At 36.4% G+C, this 20,858-nt stretch overlaps 1 pseudogene; it reads left to right on the top strand.

Annotated features, from left to right (window-relative positions):
• The first annotated feature begins 1,475 nt into the window (after positions 1-1,475).
• Positions 1,476-20,858, top strand: part of LOC142052031 (uncharacterized) — a 31,323-nt pseudogene continuing 11,940 nt past the window's right edge.

The following is a 20,858-nucleotide window of genomic DNA, read 5'->3' as shown; positions in this document are numbered from 1 at the left end:
AGGCAAGGAATACAAATAAAGGAGCTTTGATCATAACTAAAAACACCGAGTCCCAATTACGAGAAAGACTGTTTTCCAGTCACTGATTAGAGAATTATAGTGAATTAAAAATATGCATCACTTCTCACTAATAAAGAAAGATTGATTTCTTTGTGATAGTTACTTGGTCGGAGTCATAGCAGGTCAGATGTTTGGTACCGGATGTGTTCAAAGGCTCTTGGCTATGGAATGGAAATCTTTGGATTTGGTTTTGACTCCAAATGCAGCACTTGTTTCAGAGCCTGCTTGCTCTCCCCTAATGTTCTGTTCATCTCTAGGCAGATCCTGGCCTTAGACACTTTCCAACACTACGCCAGATACTGTATTTTCTGCTTTATAAAGGTTTTACTGCAGTCACTTTATAACACATTACATTTAGATGATATCCAACTAGCTGTTGGACTTCCAAGGGTGCCAATTTAGGCATGGGCATTCTTAGACAGAAGAAAAGGGAAGCAGTTCTGAGAAGAACCATACAGAATATTCATCACCTTCAGATAGCTTATGATAATGAAAAGGACTCAAAAGCTCTCCTAGCATATGACAAAAAATAGCAATAGGATCCATATGCATTGGTTAGGAGAAAGGAGCTGTAAACATTATATTACATAGTCATACAGATTTATCTATACTGTTTCTACTATGAAGAATATGAAGATTTATATTCAGCAGAGGATGACCAAGTCAGGGAGCACTTCAACAAACTGGATGTCTGTAAGTCAATGGGATCTGATGGGATCTGGCTGATGTCATCCCAAGGCTACTCTTGATTACCTTTGAATGATCATAGTGACTGGGAGATGTACCTGAAGACTAGAAGAGAACAAATATTACTCCTATATTCAAGAAGGATAGAAGGAAGATTTGGGAACTACAGGCCAGTCAGCCTCACCTCAGTCCCTGGGAAGATGATGGAGAAAAACTTCCTGGAAAGCTTTTCCAAACACATGCAGAACAAAGAGGTAACTGGGAGTAATTAGCATGGATTTATGAAGGCGAAGTCGTGCTTGACCATCTTGATAGATGCAAATAGCTTGGTGGATGAGGACAGAGCGGATATCGTTTACCTTCACTTCAGAAAAACCTTTGGCACTGTCTAGCATAACATCATCACAGACAAACTGACAAAGTAAGGTTTAGATAAGTGGACAGTGAGATGGATTAAAAACTAGCTGAATGATTGGGCCCAGAGGGCTGTGATCAGTGGCACAAAGTCCCACTGGAAGCAGTCACTAGCAGCATATCCCAGGGGTCAGTCCTGGGTCCACTTTCAACATCTTCATTAATGACATAGATGATGGGATGGAGTGAAATCTCAACAAGTTCACAGACGATACAAAACTTGGAGGAGTGGTTTATACACCAGACTGTTGTGCTGCCATTCAGAGGGACCTAAATAGTCTGGAGAGGAACCTTGTGAATTTCAACAAGGGTAAATGCCAAGTCCTGCACCTGGGGAAGAACAACCCTGTGCACCAGTACGTACAGGAGGGCAACCATTTGGAAAGCAGCTTTGCCAAGAAGTACCGTGGGGTCCTGGTGGAGAAGAAGTTACTATGAGCCAGCAATGCACCCTCACAGCGATGGATGCCAACAGCCTCCTGGGCTGCATTAGGAATGCTGTCAGCAGTTTGAGAAAGGTGAGCCTTCCCCTCTATTCAGTACTGGTGAGGCTGCACCTGCAGGGCTGGGTTCAGTTCTACAAGAAATATATAGACTTAATAGACCAAGTCATGCTCCAGCAAAACTGATTCAAGGACTGGAGCATCTTTCATATGAGGAAAGGCTGAGAGAGCTGGGAATCTTCAGCCTGGAGGAGGTTCAGGAGGAGTCTCATCAATGCATACACATACCTAAAGGGAGGGAATAAAGAAAAGGGAGCCAGGCTCTTTTCAGTAGTGTTTGTTGACAGGTTACAGGCAATGGACACAAATTAAAACACAAAAAATTCCATCTGAACATAAGAAAGCACTTTTTTACTCTGAAGGTAGAAAACACTGGAACAGGTTGCCTAGAGACATTGTAGAGTGTTCATCCTTGGAGACAGTCAAAAACCCAGTTGGACATGGTACCAGACAACCTGCTGTAGGTGACGCTGCTTTGAACAGTGGGAGTTGGACTAGATGACCTTAAGAGGTCCCTTCCAACCTAAACAATATGGTCATTCTGATTTCTGTCTGTAATATATACATTCATTTATTAATTTATTTGTTTGATTGCTTATTTAAGTCACAGAGAAGTAAAAAAAGCCAGTCAGAATAAATATATTTGAAGATGTGGAAAGGAAGACAGAAGAAAGAAATGAAATTTAATAGGCAATAAGTGGCAATAGGCATAAGGATAATTTAAATATTGCTATTATAAGATTGCTAAGTAAGTAAAAAATTATGGGTTTAATGTTAACTGTTTTTACTGGTTTTCACTGAGGGAGTTAGAGAGAATGCAGTAGTACTCAGAGTTTTACTGCTGTGAAGGAATGCAATGAATGGCATCAGCTGAACAGAGCAGCAAAAGTCTCCGAAGGTTCACTGCAGAGCTGTGAAACCTGTCAGTTTTGTCCTTCAGAGAAACTAGAGCTTTTAAACTCTGCCCTTCTAAAGCTGGATAGTCTAGCACAATAAAAAGTCCATAATACCTAACCACTGACTGTTTATACATTTGAAGGAAGATCCAGGAAAATGAAATCAGACTTAATAGACACACGTCTTCAATCCCATTACAACTGGCTCGTTTCTGCAGCTGGTCACATAACCTGCAAACAAGGTTTAACTGGCTTGGTATATGAGGGGAGAGCAGTGGGCATTGTCTGCCTGGACTTCAGTGAGGCTCCTGACACTGTCTTCCACAAGACCCTCATAGAGAAGCTGATGGTGTATGGGCTGGATGAGCAGACAGTGAGGTGGACTGAAAACTGGCTGTATGGCTGGGCCCAGAGGGTAGCGATCAGTGGTGGAAGTCTAGTTGGAGGCCAGTGACTAGTGGTGTATCCTAGGGATCAATACTGGCTCCATACCTATTTTACATCTTCTTTATTGATCTGGATGATGGGGCAGAGTAAACCTTGGCAAGTTTGCTGATGAAGCAACACTGGGAGGAGTGGTAGATATGCCAGAGGGTTGTGCTGCCATCCAAAGGGACTACAAATGCCTGAAAGAAGGATGTAAACAGGGTAGATCCAGGCTCTTTTCAGTGGTGCCCAGTGACAGGACACAGTGGACACAAAGTGAAACACCAGAGGCTCCTCCTGAACATCAGGAAACACATTTGTTTACTGTGAGGGTGACCAAGTGTTATCACAGGTTTTCCAGAGAGTTGTGAAGTTTCAATCCTTGGACATATTAAAAAGCTGTCTAGACATGGTCCTGGGCAACTGCCTTTTGTGGCCGTGCTTGAGCAGGGGGGGTTGGACCAGATGACCTCCAGAGGTCTCTTCCAACCTCAGCCTTTCTGTGACTATGTGAAGGTTCTCTGCCTTATCCCGGACAAATGGTCTGCAACAGCCTAGCACGATCTAGTTCAAAATCATATTCAAACAAATATAGCCTGTAAAAGTGTATTATCCTGCATGTCAAGGTTTATGAATTCAGATTATAAAAATTGAATCACTATTATAGCTAATATAAGATACCACTAATTTCTTCTATTATTTCAATGCATTACTCATGGATGAAAAGATATAATGTAGTAATTACCAGCCTAGAAAAACATATTAGAAAATGTTCTTCTTAGACGTTAGTATAGAAAGATTTTTATTACTCTACTTTATATTGGCCTACATAATAAAAAACAAAACCAGATTTTTTTGGTAAACCATTTAGTGGACAACTGTTAAAAACCAAACATCTAGCATAAATAACTACAAGACCTCAAACATCTATCATGCCATAGGAAGACATCTTTACACATTATCATCATAATTCACTGGTTTATAACAGTGGCAGAGATTTTGTGAAAAAGTGGTGTCAGTTTCCTAACTCCATACAATAATCTTACAGGCCTTAGAAACTATGATTCTAGTAACAGTTCATGAACTGTTTAAATCTGGACATCTGTTCAGTTCTACCATATATTTGTTCCCGTTATTCATTATTCAGGACTAAGCATGTATATAAATACAAAATAATGTAAGAACGGCTGTACTGGATGAGGCTGAAGGCCCATCTGGCCAAGTGTACCATCTCCATCAGCACCTTAGAAGAGGTGGTTAGGGAAAGGGTAAAAAGAGCAGAGCAAGTATTAAATGACTGTTTCTCTCTCCTCGCTTTCGGCAGTCCGTGATGTAGGAACTTCATGAGCCAAAAAAAGTTTCCCCTGGATGATAATGTGTAATACTTTTCTATAGACTGATCTTCCAGCAATTTGCCTAACTCCATATTGAACTCTGGGAGAGTTTTTACTTCTTTGGAAAGTAAACATCATAATTGCTGGTTTTGTGGAAAATGGTTCTAAATATTCTGACTAAAAATTCCACATGGTATCTTTAGTTCTGCAGTTGTTAGAAGTTCAGAATTATCATTTCCTATTCATCTTCTCAGTGCCATTCTTGATTAGGTCAGCTCTACTCTTTACCTCCTTTGCAAGATGAGCAGTTACAACACCAGTTGTTTCTTCAAACAGAATCCATCCCACATACCAGATAATCCTTACCACATTTTGTACCAGTTTTAATTCTCAATGGACTAAAGATGGGCTAACTGGAACTGCATGAAGTACGCAAGATGTGAACACACCCTGCATTATGTCTATGACCAACTACCATTTCCTCTTAATTTTTCCTCCAGCTCATTACTTCAGATTATTTAATTGAATTTTAAGTTTGATTTTTAATTACCTTTTTATTGTGTGGCCTTCCTTATGTTTAAGTGTTGTCTATTTATACTTACATAAATGATTTACACTCCAGAATATTTAGGCTACCTTTTGATACATGTCAGTCAAGTTCTGTTACCCCTCAGTAACCTGGGCAGTCAATTGTGGGAAAGCTCACCAATCAACAACTGGGCCAGCCCTGGCTGTCTAATTGGGAGATAATTTATCACCTAATAAACAGACTAGCTGATTGAGGGAGCACTTTCAGTCTGCTCACCATTCATTTTACTAGTTCATTTAACAACTGAGAGCTTCAAAATAGCTAAGCAGGCAAATTTTCACAATGAGAATATACCATTATTCCAGTTTGAAGTTGTACTTTAAAGAGCAAATACAGTGACACTGGGTCACCAGTCACTAGGTGTAAGATTTTGTTATTAAAAACTACAGGTTGTACTAAATTTATGAGGAGTTTACATACGCAAAGCTACAGCTAAACAAAGCTATTTAAATTTTGTATATAGCTGCAGTGGAGTCTGGATCCCTGTGCTCTTTCTCAGCTCCTGTGTGGTTTCTTGCTGTTACTAGATTAGGACCTTCTTCTGTTTTTACCTCCACTCTGATACCCTCATCTTTTCTTCTATATAGTGGCATGCAAAATCAATATCTGGTGTCCAGACAGGGATTCTCTCATGTCCTCCACAGTGCCAACATTTTCTCTCACTTTTTGTATTTGACTATCACTTGATCCTTCTTCCTGCTTTTTTGCAGCTTTCAGGCTGTCTTACTGTGGTCTATACTAATACTGTATTAATCTAAATACAAGTCATGTATCCTTTATTACAGATACAACTTTTGCTCCTAATTTCTCATTGGCAGCTAACCAAGCATGGATTCTAGGATCCCAATTTTCCCTTGTTGTATTCCATGCTATGTGGATGAAAAGAGTAGTCACTTAGGAACTTTGAGTAGAAAAAGGAAAAACAGTCTGTGAACCACAAAAATGTATATGACTTAATTGTCAGAGTTCATTATGTGTTATTTTTACCCTGCAAGCTGGATAATAATCTGAAGCCTTTTAAGCTATGTATTAAAATAGCCTATGTAAATACCTATAAAATAAAGTCAGCAGAGAGTACATATTGAAAGCACTAAGGCTCATGAAAACCTTGGTGATCTGTTGCTATGTGATTTGGTTTCTATGAGGTCTGCAGAGCTTTTTTTTAAAAATTTTATTTTATGGCTAGAGGCAGGCAAAATCTTGAATAAGCTTACAACTGGGAGACAGGATTAAAATAATTTTAAAAGGTTGGATAAAATATTAAAATAGAAAAGGAAAAGCACATGTATGATTCCCAGGGTACTTTGGAATATTCTCACTCTTAAGTTTCTAGAAGAATATTTATTCAATAGTCAGAATTTCCTTACATTAAAAATCTAAAACTGACAAACAACTCCAATTATATGGCCACATGCAAACACACTATGATTATTTCTGGATGGAAGGAATAGAAGTCTGCAACTTATATTCCGGATATTTCCAGAAACCCATGTGGGACAAGCTTTTGAGTCACTGTTCTGCAACTTTATAAAGGTGTTATTTGGTATTTGGAGCTTTCCCTAGACTTACTGTTAATAAGGTTACAAATGCAAAGCAACCAGTTAAGCCAGTCTTGTATTTGTTCTGTAAGGCAGCAGAGGTACTTCATCAGGGTATCTACAAACATACATGACACTATTTACCCTGGCACTCCGCTGAATTCCTGCATCAGGGCCATCGATTGTTTACTAACATGGATACCACAGGATCCTGGATAGAAACTCCATAATCTCTCCTCAGGTACATGATTAAGTAGCAAATGACACCCACCAGCATCTGGTGAGCTGTCAGGTGCCAGAAGGTGTTTGTAGTGGTAATTTGGCCATCTGCAATCTGTGTTGTCAGTGCATTGTAAGTTATCACTGTCTCAGGCAATATTAACTTGCAATGTTCTTCTGACATTTCTTCAGTGGGTTGTGAAGCAGACATATGGTACAAAATACTTCCTAGCTGGCTCCTCCCACCTTTCCAATAGCAATGACTTCTGTTGCTTATCAGTAAAAGTACTGTAGGCTGTGCTCAGATTTCTCTTCAAGGTACCTTAACATTAATACTGCTCAGGCACTTATACGCTGTTTTAGGTACCCTGAGTCACTTTTGTGACACACTTCCACATTGTGCAGCACATGAGACATAGGAACATATGGCCCACTGTAATTACATATTTTCCAAATTACTTAGCAATTATACCTGAAGTTGCTAAGTAGTTCAAAAGCAATTACCTTATAACTTGCTCTCACATTCTGTAATAAGGCTTTCAGTTTATATGGAAAAATAACTAGATAATTATTTCATTGTTACATGGTCATTAAACAATGGCTTAAATAATTAAGTTTTTTTTATTATTTTAAAATATTTTTTTACAAATCAATGCATCTGCCTAACAACTTGTGTGACAGTGTGAATTAAAACTGCTAAGGTATATTTTTGAACTATGGAGCTCACAAAAGAATGTCAGATGACCCTTCACTCTGAAGAGTTTGGACCATTATTGCTATCTATTCTTATTGGACCATTTAAAAAACACATTTTTGTTGGAGTTTTTGCTTGATATGTTTTCTCATAAGATGTGTATCACACCTAGAAACTGATTAGAATTTAGAAGATACGAATCCTCCAACCACTCATTTGCAGCAGAAAACTTAACTGACCATAACTGTGGATATATTAATGTAACACTGCAGCTGGAGAAAAAATTACCCGATGGATGCAAACACATTTTTATTTTTAGACCAACAGCTTCTAATATGGAGGATTAGAATGAGAAGATAGGAGTCCTAATGACAAATACATTGTGCATTTGTTTAATGGGAACCGAGCAGTTCAGGGAATTGCTAATAGTATTCAGGGGCTTTCATCACTGAGTCACTAGGCTTGAACCTGGCCCAGGTCTGCAATGACTGAAAATCATTACGATTTGATAGTTCTTCAGTGTCCTATGCAAAATGAATGATGTTCTTACTCCAAAACTGATGGTCATTAGAAAAAATTACTACTCACTGGAGAAGAACAAGGTAGGTAAGTAAAAGTATGGTAGGGAAGGAGTTTATACAAAAGTAAGATTTGTTATCATAGAAAGTTATAGGGTTATCTGAGGTACATTAAGTAAAGAATATTAAGAATATTAATATAGATATTATCAAAATCTTTTCTTCTGAAACATTTTATTCAGGGACAATGAGGTGTCTTTTCTTGTTTCCTCTCTTCTTTGCAAAACAAATTATTAAAAAAGCTCTGCCTTTTTGTCCTTGTTAAAAACAAACCAGTGTGAAAGTTTGGTTTCATTAGGTTTAGCACCATAATCCAAGCTAATAAGCAAACCTCCAAGTGTTCCTAAACCTGTAATGATTACTTCAGTAAAATGGAATTAGCACTTAACTTCATTTGGAAGAGCTAAAGCTACTTTTAAATCTGGAATATTTGAATGGTGACAAAGAAAAAATATCACCTCACCAAATCTTTCTTTTATCATTTTTTCTTTATTTCTTTTATTCATTCAATGCAGTATAGTTATCTGCAAATACATTTGTAGAAATTTTTTTCCATTTTTGTGTGGCTTTTTTATTTTGTTTGCAGCTTTGAAATTTTCCAACACTGTAGAAATTTTAAGTATTTTAAGACTAGTATTTCTGTCTACCAATAAGTGAATAACAAGTTCTACATAATATTTATTATCATTTACTCTGTGGTAAAAAGGAGGAAAAGTGAAAGAAAGAATGCATATAAATCACACAATCATTGATTCCTCTGGGAAAGAGGAAAAGAATCACAAGAATGGAAAATGTGTTGCACTTCAAACATTGAAAAATATAATCAGCTTCAATATTTCAATGTTTCAAGATGATTTTCCTTATTTCCATCCATCTCTATGGAGTGCTTTGCTGAAAGCGGATCAGCTGTTTCTTTATTCAGGGAAAGTTGTTTTACCAAATGGAAAAAAATCACAAGGCAGAAATTTCTGCACAGACACACAAAGTGAATTCAATGGGCATTATTTATTAAGATTCATATGGTTATCTATATGCTTAGTACATCATGAGATAGATTCTGCCACTTCAAAAGGGCATTTTATTATTTCTTACTTAGCAACTTTTCATGTTTCACTTCCTCCTTATCCTGTCTATAAGAACTTCCATACAAGCTCCTTCAAACTCATTGAAAGAGTATACCAATGACCAAAATTTATTCCAGAGTCCAACACGGGATAAAACAGAGAGGGAAAAGTAAGCTGTCTTACTTTTATACAGACGTTTTCTCTACTATAGTACTTCAGTTCTATAGGGGGAGTACATGGAGTTCTTCTATTGCACCCACACTTGTGAGAAGATACATAGGTGGTGAGGCTCACAGAAGTAGCTCTTTGACCTTGCACATACAGGTCAATGTCTGTAGCCTTCACAGGAAAGGTGAGGGCAATGTAAGTTTTTTTACTTTCCAGAGCTGATGTGCTGACTTTCCCTGAATTACTCCCAGAATTTAACATGAAGTGTTCAAATAGCATGGTAATGACAGCTCAGTTAAAATAGAAGAAACGAACAACAACAAAAAAGCCATGCCATAAGTCAAAATCTCAAAGGTAGGGTGGATTGTTCTTTAATTCTTGGGAAAAAGCAGAGAGCACCGTAAGTAGGGAATTACTCCTTTCATTCTTTCTTCAATGCCTCAGGGACTCAAAGCAACTTGGAAGTTAGTTTCCTAAAATCAATTACAAACAGAAAGAGACTTTATTATAGATATGTGGGAATATTGTTGATTACACAGACTCCAATGGGAACCTAAATTATTAATAAATCCTTTATCACTATATTATACTTTGTTACAAGGCTTATAAGAAGTCATCTTATAGAACACATTATGTCAGGATATTATAGTCAAATATTGTATACGATTTTTTTAGAAGACAGTACATATATCTGACACAAAGAAATGTGCGAAATACTACATTGAATAAAACAAACCTGCTGTGAGTAAAACTTTATATAACATTTCTTTCAAGAGGAAGGTGGAAAGATACACATTTGTATAATACATTTTCAAAATTTCCTTTAGTTCCTCTAAAGGAAGGCTTACTTGTGTATCTTCGATGATTTTTCCAGAATCATTTTTACTCATAGATACTATAGGAAGGATTTCTGGTTTCCATCTGTATTTGTAGCTGTATTATTCAGGCCCAAAATTTGATTGCAAAAAAGCAAACCGACTGATTATGATAATTGCAACTACCTAGAGTGAGTAGGGAGATTAAAGGGAGTTGTGTTTTCAAGAACTTCTTGGGCAACTTTCTTCTGATCAGTGTTCAAACTGTGAGCAAATTCAGCTCTTTAGAAAACAGACAGTTCCATCGGTGCAGCAAACAAAATATACTCGGTCAGTCTTACTGCATTTATGTAATTCCCTAAAAACTTCAGTCTTGTGCAATTCAGGCTATATTCAAGTAATTTACTTCCATGAACAAAGGTTGAATTCAGACCACCACCTGTGCTGTGCCAGGTAAAGTAATCTATCAGTTATTTGTATCATGTCCTTTGCAGAATATCAGGCCCTGGCTAAAGTAAAGGAGAATATTAAGAACTGATACTATTCACAACAAGTACAGTCATTTCTGGTTTGATCTAATATTCTGCACACAAATTACAGCTCTGTCAGGAGTGCACTGTTATTAAAAAAATATTTATCCTAACTTCATAGCGGATAACAATTATGCTGATACCTGCACTGAATCACGGCAACTAAACATGTTCCTGCTCACAACTGTCTGAACCTAATCAAGCATTCCTTCTTGCATTTGATGAGGTATGAAGGACATACCAAGTGATAACATGTTCATCCTATGGTATCCTCTGAATCACCATAATAGCTACAAGCTGGATAAAAATCTTTTGATACATTATCTCACTGCATAGGTGTTCACCCAAGAAAAATAGAACCCTTTGGTAAGTCACAGGCTGAGAGTTTTGGGAAGGGCAGTATTAGTAGGTTGCTCTTTCTTGTAGTCGATAGAGTTATTCTGACACCAGTGAGAGTCTTTGGAGCACTGAGTTATCAACAACAGCAGGTATTTCAAGGGAATGTTAATGAACATACTCAGACAGTGAAGAGGAAATGAAATACTTCTTTCATTGAATTTTCTAAAACAGCTGTAAGAAATATTGTATGCTGTAAAACCTCTTAAATTAAACAAATGAAAAGATTTTATTATTGGGAATCAATAATCATTATATGCTAGCAGGACTTAGTAGTTGTTTGGACACGGTTGCTACCAAAATAAAGAACCTGAGTGATAAAACATACTCCCAGGAAAGATTCTAGCTGTAGAGCAACAAGTTGGAACAAGCCTATAGGAGGTGCTTTTGGCTTTCTTTTACTTGAAAAAATACATTAGGAAAACCTGAATTTAGTCTGTGACTTTAGACTCCATCAGGTTTTAGCTATGTAGAGAATGTGAACACCTATACTTTACATCTGCTTTTGAACAAATCACAGCTGGCCGGATCTTTTACAGAGATTCACAATACATTAAATCATTCTTTCCACTGCCGCCTTTTCATTGGATTCTGTTAAATCTTACATGCACTGAAGGATGTACTTAAAATTTCCTCATTTCATGTTAAACGTGTAATTCATTTTTACCTCTTACTCATTCTTCCGGCACACAGGGAGGGTCAATGTATGTTTTGGGAAAAATAGCCCTGTTGCTATAAAAAAAGAGAGAATATGTACATAACTGAGGATAGTACTCAGTATCTAACATGCTCTACTGTTAGAGCAAGTTACTACATATAATAAAACTGATACTAGGCCAAAGACTTGGAAGTTGAAGATTCAGTAGCTGCCACAGACACTTGTCTGTACAGCATGGGACTTTCTGAGAACAGGTGTGTTGAATACTATGAGGCATGGAAATTTAAGAAGAAAAAGGAATTAAAATAGGTCTATTATGCATTGTGTTAGACAAAAAAGTATGTCTATCTATTCCCAACCTTTCATGTCTCGAAATTCTACAGCCTAAAATGAGCAAACTGTCTCAAATGTCCTTGACATTCGAAAGCTCCCCTAAATAAACTCATTGCCAAGTATTATACATTTTTAAAATTACAACCTTTCTGTGGATATGTCAATAATACCAGCTAACTCCGATTCATGGGGAGAAAGCAAGAGCTTCTGCTAAAAGATTCAAGGCAAAAGCACAAAACAAATCATTGATTTCCATGCCCTGAGAACTAACCTGACAACTAATTTTTCTTCATGTTCTTATTTGGTTCTTTCCCCCACTTTTGCAATGAGACAAGAGTCTAATATGCACTCCTTCATTGTTTGAAATATTTGTTGACTTCAGGGAGTGTAGATTCTTATTTAAGTATACTACTTAAAAACTCGTTGACTTCCTGTCATCCCTCAGTGCATGTTTTAAAAATATATACCTTTACTCAGGCTAAGGAAATAGTTCTGTAAAATAAGCAGACTCCATAGGCTCATATTTCTGAGTGGATATATATGTTTGCTTTCTCTGAAACCCTATTGGCATGTCTCTTTTTTCTTTTTTTTCATCTTTCTTTTTTTCCCTAATTACACTTCTAGAATCCCCTTCTTCAGGCTGTATCAGTGAACATTTAGGACCCTTATCATAGAGTTATTAATGAGTAGGTGGAAATTTATTCTTTGGGGAACACTGTTTTGGAAATAATCTATCCAGAAAACTGGGACTTGATGGTTCACATCATTGCAATACAACATTGTACAGGAAAACTCTCACAAAAAAAATTGGTTTTAGACATTATTTTTGAGCTTAGGAACCTAGGGAACATTTCTTCTAGAAATACAGATAAGAAAACTAAATAATAATTATTAAAACAAAATATTCAAGATGAAATATAAAATTCAGATAATTAATTTCAAGAACGATTTGTTTGAAATAATTTCTGAAAAATCCTTCCTGTTAATATTGCTTTATGGTCCTGGTGAATTACTGATTTCTTTTTGTGATTCAGGTTTTCTGGGATTGCTGATGCTCTTCTGAAAAAATCTCTTTTTTGGATAAAGGATTTTATGAAAGTTTTGTGCAATAACTTGTTGAAAGTTTCTGAGTAATAACCCGTGCTAAAGCATCCCCACTACTAGGAGCAGTATTAAGTACTGAAATCTACACAGCTATAGAGCAGAGGTTCTGCACAGGAAACAAGGCAAGTACCTGAAGGTAATAGGAAGTGACAGCGAATGTTACAGCACTGAGTCTTCTGTAGCTGATAGTTACTGAGTATGAGCTAATGCACAACATGAACTTTATGGATTTGAAAAATAAATTTGTGTGAATTAAAATGTACCTTTTTGTACTGACAGTGTGGCATGCTTATATGTTTCTGATTAAATATAGCAATGGATGGAGACCCTACTGTATGCAAAAAATATCACTTAGAACTGGGGACTTGATCTTGCAATTGTTATTCAAATCAAAGTCCAATTAATTTCAGCAATCAAGCCTCAGAAAAATCTGAACAGTGTTGTGGAATCTGTTACAGTATGTAGTCATTTCCTTACAGCTAACTTTTGTTTAAGGATGTTTCATTTCTTAAACTTTTCCATGTAATGCAATACTTAAACCAATTTAAGATCCAGAGCACAGGGACAGAGACTTGAATATAACCTGAGACTTCTAACCTTTGCCATTTTTCCAGAGCAAACATATAGCAAATTAAGGTTCTTAGTATCTGAAGAAAGATCATTTTTCTTGGTGTCTGGGAAACAAAAGCTGATACAGAATTCAGCAAGGAAGCTTCAAAAACATCAGTGCTCCTAAAGGAAGCTAAAGAAGAGGGGGTTTTGTTGATTATTCGCTTAAAGAGACCTCCTGCTGTGGAACTGTTTCCTCTTGCTTGATTATGCCTGTGTCTAGAGAATTCAACTTGTACATTCATTGCAAATAAATAAAGTTGCTGATTCACTTAAAAACGTATCTTAATATTTCATTATTTCTCCTCGTAAAGAGAATACTGATATGTGACAATATTTTGACAAACCATTCAAACTAAACAGGGATTTAATGGAATAATGGAAAGAAGAAAAAAGAATATAATGAAAAATTATGTTAAGTAAATGTATTAAGTAAGTTAAGTAAGCATTGTTAAGTAAACATTAGCATAAGAGTATTCATATAGTCATAAATTAATGGCTTGATTTAAATTTTTTTACAGTTTTAAGGAATTGAAAATATACAGACAATACAAGGATGTAAGTTACTCAGAAACATCCATCTACCCCTCCTCTTTTAATCCCAAAAGATGTGGTTTACATCCTGAGGTAAATAATTTTTTTCCTTTTTTTTCAAAATTCAAAAGGGGTTATGCAGCATTAGCCTTATAAAATAAAATCCAACATCAAGATTATAAAAGACAAGTCAAACTCAAAAACTTTTATATGATTTATTACTTATCTTGGAAAATTGATCCATCAATATCCTTAAGCATTTAAAAGATTTTACTGCAACTGCATGAGTACTTCCTTTGTTTTCACATTTTGTGATGATTCTGGCTGATGGCAGCCCACCCATAACGAATGAACAAACACTGAATCAAAGGAAGCCAAGGAGTGACCAACATTTTCAGGAACTGCTCGAGATCTTTTGAATATATTGGGATTTTTCTCACTTTGGGTGTATGAAAATATTAACTTGATTTTGCAGGCCGTCTCCTAAATATTACAGTGATGGACAGAGAACTCAAACTTAGGGTGGAAAGCCAATGTATTAAATAGGGGTTTATTATTATTGTTATTATTCCTGATAGTCTTTCAAACATTACAGTTAAGCAGAAATATTCTACAGGATTTATATGTCAGACCAAAGCAGCTTGAAAGTTAACTGTTTACAACAACTGGCCACAAACTAGTAACAGAGAAAGAATTATTCACAGGAATTATTCACTGAATGATTGTGAATAATGAGCTCATTTAGGAAAATCACAATCTGTTCATGGACAATTTGTGAGCCGAAGAGAGTTAAAATTCATCAACTAAATTATTTGATATAAATTATTCACCAAGCTCTAATGAGCACCCAAAAATATGGTTGCTTATCTGAAACTTATTCAAATTATCCAAAGTGCTTCTGTCTGTATAAGCAGGCCAGAAATATTCTTTTGTACTTTTCAATATCTCCTGACAGTGTTTTCATTTTACTTATGTTCCAGGCTAAAATATGAAGTACAGACCAATGCAAAACTAAAAGATAAAAAAGGAGTAAAAAAACCCCTCTATTATTTTTACATCTACAAAATATTTTCACTGATTTTAATTCAAGCTTGTGGTGGAAGCATACTACCCTTCAGTTCATTCTTTAAATGCAGTAGTTTACATTTCTGTAGTTCAGCCTTCTGATTCTGAGATATCTAATAAGACTGACTGACTGAAAATATTATTGGAAAATAAATTTCCATATTTTATATTCCCACCAGTGTTAATTTAACTTTCTAAGAAAAAGATGCTTCACCTGTTGCTTTCTTTGTCCTTAGTAATACCGCTTTTACTATATCTTTTCAGTCACTCACCACATAAACAGTGAATACATCACTTTTTCCCTTTATCTAACAATGCTGACAATAAATGTTTCAGTAATTTGTGACTTTTATTTATATCTGGTTTACAATGGCTATCAAAAATAATTACAAGTACCACATTACAAACAATAACGTTCCTCAATTTCAATTATATGGATCATCCTAACTGCTTGAAGTGTGTTAACTATTAGATAAAGCACAAGCACTCTGTGCACATTACAGGCAGGTGCAGCTGTGTCTGCAGTCAGAAGTGAACAAGCACCACAATAAATAATATTCTAAATACTTTGAGGCCAGACTTAAAAATTACTGAAGACAGTGAAAGGATTTTAATTGATTTTAAAGGGAACTGGATAAAAATTTTGGATGGCAATTGTGGTGTGTTGACCTTGGCTGGCCACTAGGTGCTCAAAAAGCTGCTCCATCACTCCTCCTCAGCTGGACAGGGGGAGAAAAGAAGATGAAAATCTCTAGGGTCGAGATGAAGAGAGTTTAATAAATAAAAGCAAAGAAAAAAAATTTATTCTCTACTTCCCATATGCAGGTGACGTCCAGCCACTGCCTGGGAAGCAAGGCCTCAGTATGCATAGTGGTTGCTTTGGAAGACAAACGCCTAGTAATGAACAGGCTGCCAGAGAGGTTGTGGAGTCTCCCTCCCTGGAGACATTCAAAACCTGCCTGGATGCGTTCCTGTGCCCCTTGCTCTGGGTGTCCCTGCTCAAGCAGAGGGGTGGGACAAGATGACCTCCAGGGGTCCCTTCCAACCCCTGCCATTCTGTGATTCTGTGATTCTGTGAATCCCCCCCCGCAACCTTTCTTTTAGCTTTTATTGCTGAGCATGACATCATATGCTACAGAATATCTCTTTGGACAGTTTGGACCAGATGTCCTGGCTGTGTCCCCTCCCAACCTCTTGCACACCCCCAATCTATCAGCCCTAGGCTGAAGAGACAGCACCGATGATATGTTAGCACTGCTCAGCAGTAGCCAAAACACTGCTGTGTTATCAACACTATTCTAGTTACAAATACAAAGCACTGCACTATATGGTCTGCTATGGGTAAGGTTAACTCCATTCCAGGCAGGTGCAATACAGCAATTTATCTTACATAGTTTTAGCCACGTAGCAGAAGGGCAATTCGTTTCATGTAATTTTCTATAGCTATAATTCTAACTTTGAGCTAGTCACCATAGGGTCCTTTCATATTCAGTGACAAGAAAAAGGCACGTTAAGAGGCTGATTTGTCAGACCTATTTTAGATGTCCTTTTTTAGTATAAGATTAATTGCCTTAGAGAAGTGCACACTGCTCAACAGTGGCTAGAGAAGGACTCTGGATTGATTATCTCAGACCTAAACATCTAACTTCTAGACACCTATGATAAAAGACATGTGTCTCACTATAAGCTGAGACTGTAGTTTCCTTAACTCTTTTTCTGTAGTCAGTGGAAAAAGAACAAGGCTCATCTAGAAAATGACTTAATAATTTAGCTCATCTGACTAACATCTGAAGACGCTTTTTTCACTCTACTGACCTTATGGCAACATGACTCCTAAATGAGGTGCTTCAGTGATATACGGAAAGTTATAAGAGAAAAATGGGGTGGAAACATCAAGCTTCAAGGAGTCTCAGTTAAGTTTCTAAAGTTTGTTAAGTGAATGTGAGCCTTAGTAACTGAACTTTGACCACCTTGATAGATTTTTCTTTCTATGAAATTGCACACACAATATTTTTAGCTTGTTCTTTAGTGCTAATTAATTACCTATTAGACCTCTGGGATTTGGGGGTTTTTGGACTTTTTTTTTCCCCAACCTAGACTGAGAAGAAAAGAGGTTCATTGCAGCAATTACTAATATACACAAAATTACTCATCCTAGGGCACTGGCCTAGTTCTCAGAGTGAGCTTCGGATTTAGGCTGGCATTCATCTCTGTCTAAGTCACCTGAATGTATGATCGCTACTACTGAGTTTGTTCCCCAAAGTACAACTCATGTCATGGTGAAATCAGAGGCAGGCAGATAAAAGCCCTCCTGATGTGCTTAATGTTGACTCAATAGCTGTACTGACACAGGAAGTTTAGGGTAATAGTTTGGTTTTAGACACCTAAATTTTAGATGTCCCAAATGAAAATAATCCTGCTTTTAGTGTTTTGTTCTGTAATTGTATAAAGGGAAGAATAGCGCTTATTTTCCTCACAAGGCTGCTGTGAGGAAAGAGTGATGACAGAAGCTTACCAACACCTAGGTTATACAGATTTTTCCCACTATCATACCCCTTTCTAGCTATTTTGATAAATTTCCAGTAAAATAAGCCATCTCTTCTATGAGGTCCCAATGCAGTTGTGAGACGAGATAATTCTGTTCATCTATTCCTTACTATGATGGATTTAAACACTCAGCTAGAGAAATAAGATTGTCAAAACAAAGGTGAACTTTAATGTCATGATCTGGAACTGGAAGAATTGCCAACCTGGGAAATTGCTAGACTTTTCTGAATGCCCAGATTCTATTGAAACTTTCAAAAATGGTGACAGAAAAGCTGAAATGTTGGTGGTTTTATTTTGAGCAACAAAAAGATTGCTTTGTATTGAGATGCAGAACATCTGGATGAAAAATGATAACATAGAGGGAAGCTGAAGGAAATATGAAAGTGTTAGTGAAAATAAAGATCTTTTTCAGAACAAGAAAGAATTTTCAAAGTTTTCCAGAATGAAAAAAAAAAAAAAATGAGAGAGAGGGTTTTTTTTCAAGCTCCAGCTCTTCTGATTCAGTTCTCATTTCAATATCTAAGTTAGACATGGAGGAACAAAAGAAGGGAGTTGACTGGAACCCACATTAATAAAATTGAGAGCCACTTTTCCCAGATCTCTAGTAGAGCCACAGTTACAGTTGTTGAACTTGGTGCAAGAATACTTTATTCAACCTTTCTACAAACTGAAAATAACAGTTATCTCATTTATGTTTTGATCTACATTTAATTATAAATAATTATATAAGGACGTATAAACTACTGTTAAGTAGCAAACTGAAGACTTGGGGGATAAAAATTCAATCTAAGTGCCATATGTTACCTAAGTAATCTGTGGTTAAAAAATTATCTATTTTTCTGTCTCTTATTTCACACCTTTAAAATGAGGTTATTGACACTTCACAATGGCCTTACACAGTGAGTATTCTGTGACATTCAGATATTATTGTGAAAGGGCAATATAAAGATAGATAGATAGATAAGGGTTACATAAGGGAACATTTCTACAGTAACTGCTCAGTATCACTGTTCCCTCATGGATTCTCCAAATTACATCACTGTCTACTAAATCTCATACTCTCATATGTGGTAAAGATGAATAAATAAGATAAAACACCTCTCACTGAGTAAACCTTTATTTGGTGTTACTCAGGGCCTTGCAAGTTTTTACGTAACACAATTCCACTAAAGTAATAATTTTGTCCTACAGTTTGCATTTTGTGGTTTATTAAGCAAAGCTCTATGGCATTTCTTCTTTAATTTGATAAGGTGAAGATTTTATGGAAATTATAAGTAAAAAATATTTCACTTTTTAATTATCAGTAGCATAAATACAGAAGACCAGGTCTTAGTATGTTTTACAAAGGCACACAGAGGTATGTGCTTTGTAATAGAATTCATTTTATATAAACGTACACTTGACTTTGCTATAAAATGACTATTGAAAGATCAACATTTTCCTGACTACAGATTGTTTTGTAACTTGACTATTGAGTATCTCATTATACAAATAATGCTGAATTTCCTTTTTCCTTAAATCTGTCTAATCAATTTTGTTATAAGTTTTATTTCAGTAACTCTGACACTGGATAAGCTCATCGTGATTATGTCTCAGAAAGCTGTAACAGTGATAAATTGTTCTTCTATTTGTTTTAGGATGATGTCTATGTAAATTAACTAAAGAAAGCTAAACTTTAATTGGAAAAGTTAATTCTTTAATGAAACAGGAGATGAGTTTGTTCACTTTGAGCTTAATTAGCACTGTAATTGTTGAATATAGTTGGGCTGATAATACAAGTTTAAAATAATGTGAGAAGGGCATATGCACCTTCCAGGTCCTGTGCTGCTGATTATGCATGTCACAAAACATATGTAAATAATGGGCACATTGCCAGCTCTCTAGGTGCACAATCCACATCCAAATCTCAGTTCTGTAATTTCTGTCTGTGTCTGTCTGTCTGTCTGTCTGTCTGTCTATCTATCTATCTATCTATCTATTTAGGAAAGTGCTTTTTTTTTTTTTTTTTTACCTTATAAGTACTGCCATAGCTGCAAGCAAACCCAAGCTCTCAACAGCTTGAGGTCCAGCACATGTAGATGTTGTGCAGCCACGTAGGCACCTGTGAGAATTTGGACAAAATAAGAGGAAACATGAAAATATGGGCTTAATGAAAGCACCTTCAGGTCGATGATTACAAGCTATACAGGCATATAACTGTATTAGGCCACAGTTCCCTAGGACATTACAAAGTCAATCTCACCATCTCCACTGAATTCAAAGGAAAGACATGAATGCACCATGTGTCTATCTTAACCTCAGATTATGACTTCCTATAAGGTTTTATATCAGTTATGCTTACATAATATATATGCTCTGTTTTAATGTATATATGCTCTTCCTATAGTAAAAAGTTAGATGTATCCAGAGCTTAGGTTAGATTTCTCCCTTTATTCCTGAAAAACGTAGAGTTGACACATTTGTCAGTTCCTCAACATGTGCCATTAGACATGGACCATTAGACAATTGATTCTTTACATGGGTTCCCACCTAGATTTTCAGCTGGATATCAGGTATTTCCAGTGGCTCATCAGCCAAGTCACCGACAATTTAATGGTTATGTTTTCATCTTATAGTACTTTGCTTTCACTACTGTGACTAGGCAAAAAGCTGCTTTAATTCTGTTTTTATCTTAGGAGAATATCTTACTTGTATAGACCTCATGTGTGCTAGTTTTAACTGTCTTCTATACAAACTTCAGAAAACTTAACTTAAATGGGTTCCAGTTCTATCCTCAAAAATGCCAGACCATGGAAGGACAGGATCCTGGATAAAGCTTGAATTATATACTACCTCCTTCAGTAGGGCTGTGCAGGTTATAAGGTAAGTATTCCAAACAGAATTTACACAGTTGGTACGAGTCCCTTCTCACCCTGCACTTCACTTTATATGATGCCAAGCTTCTTTGGCAAGTGAAAATAAAGTAGCCTATTAAACAGCTACAAGTCTCCATACCTCCACTACATACAAACAAGTACAGGAAAACTCTGCCCCTTATATCACCTTACTGAATATGCCCAAATGATTTAAGAACAATGTCAAAAGGGGTGAGTGAAGA

The sequence above is a fragment of the Phalacrocorax aristotelis genome, chromosome 1, assembly GCF_949628215.1.
Source record: "Phalacrocorax aristotelis chromosome 1, bGulAri2.1, whole genome shotgun sequence".
Lineage (NCBI taxonomy): Eukaryota > Metazoa > Chordata > Aves > Suliformes > Phalacrocoracidae > Phalacrocorax > Phalacrocorax aristotelis.
The sequence above is the reverse complement of the archived record's forward strand: the minus strand, read 5'-3'. Positions and strand labels throughout refer to the sequence as shown.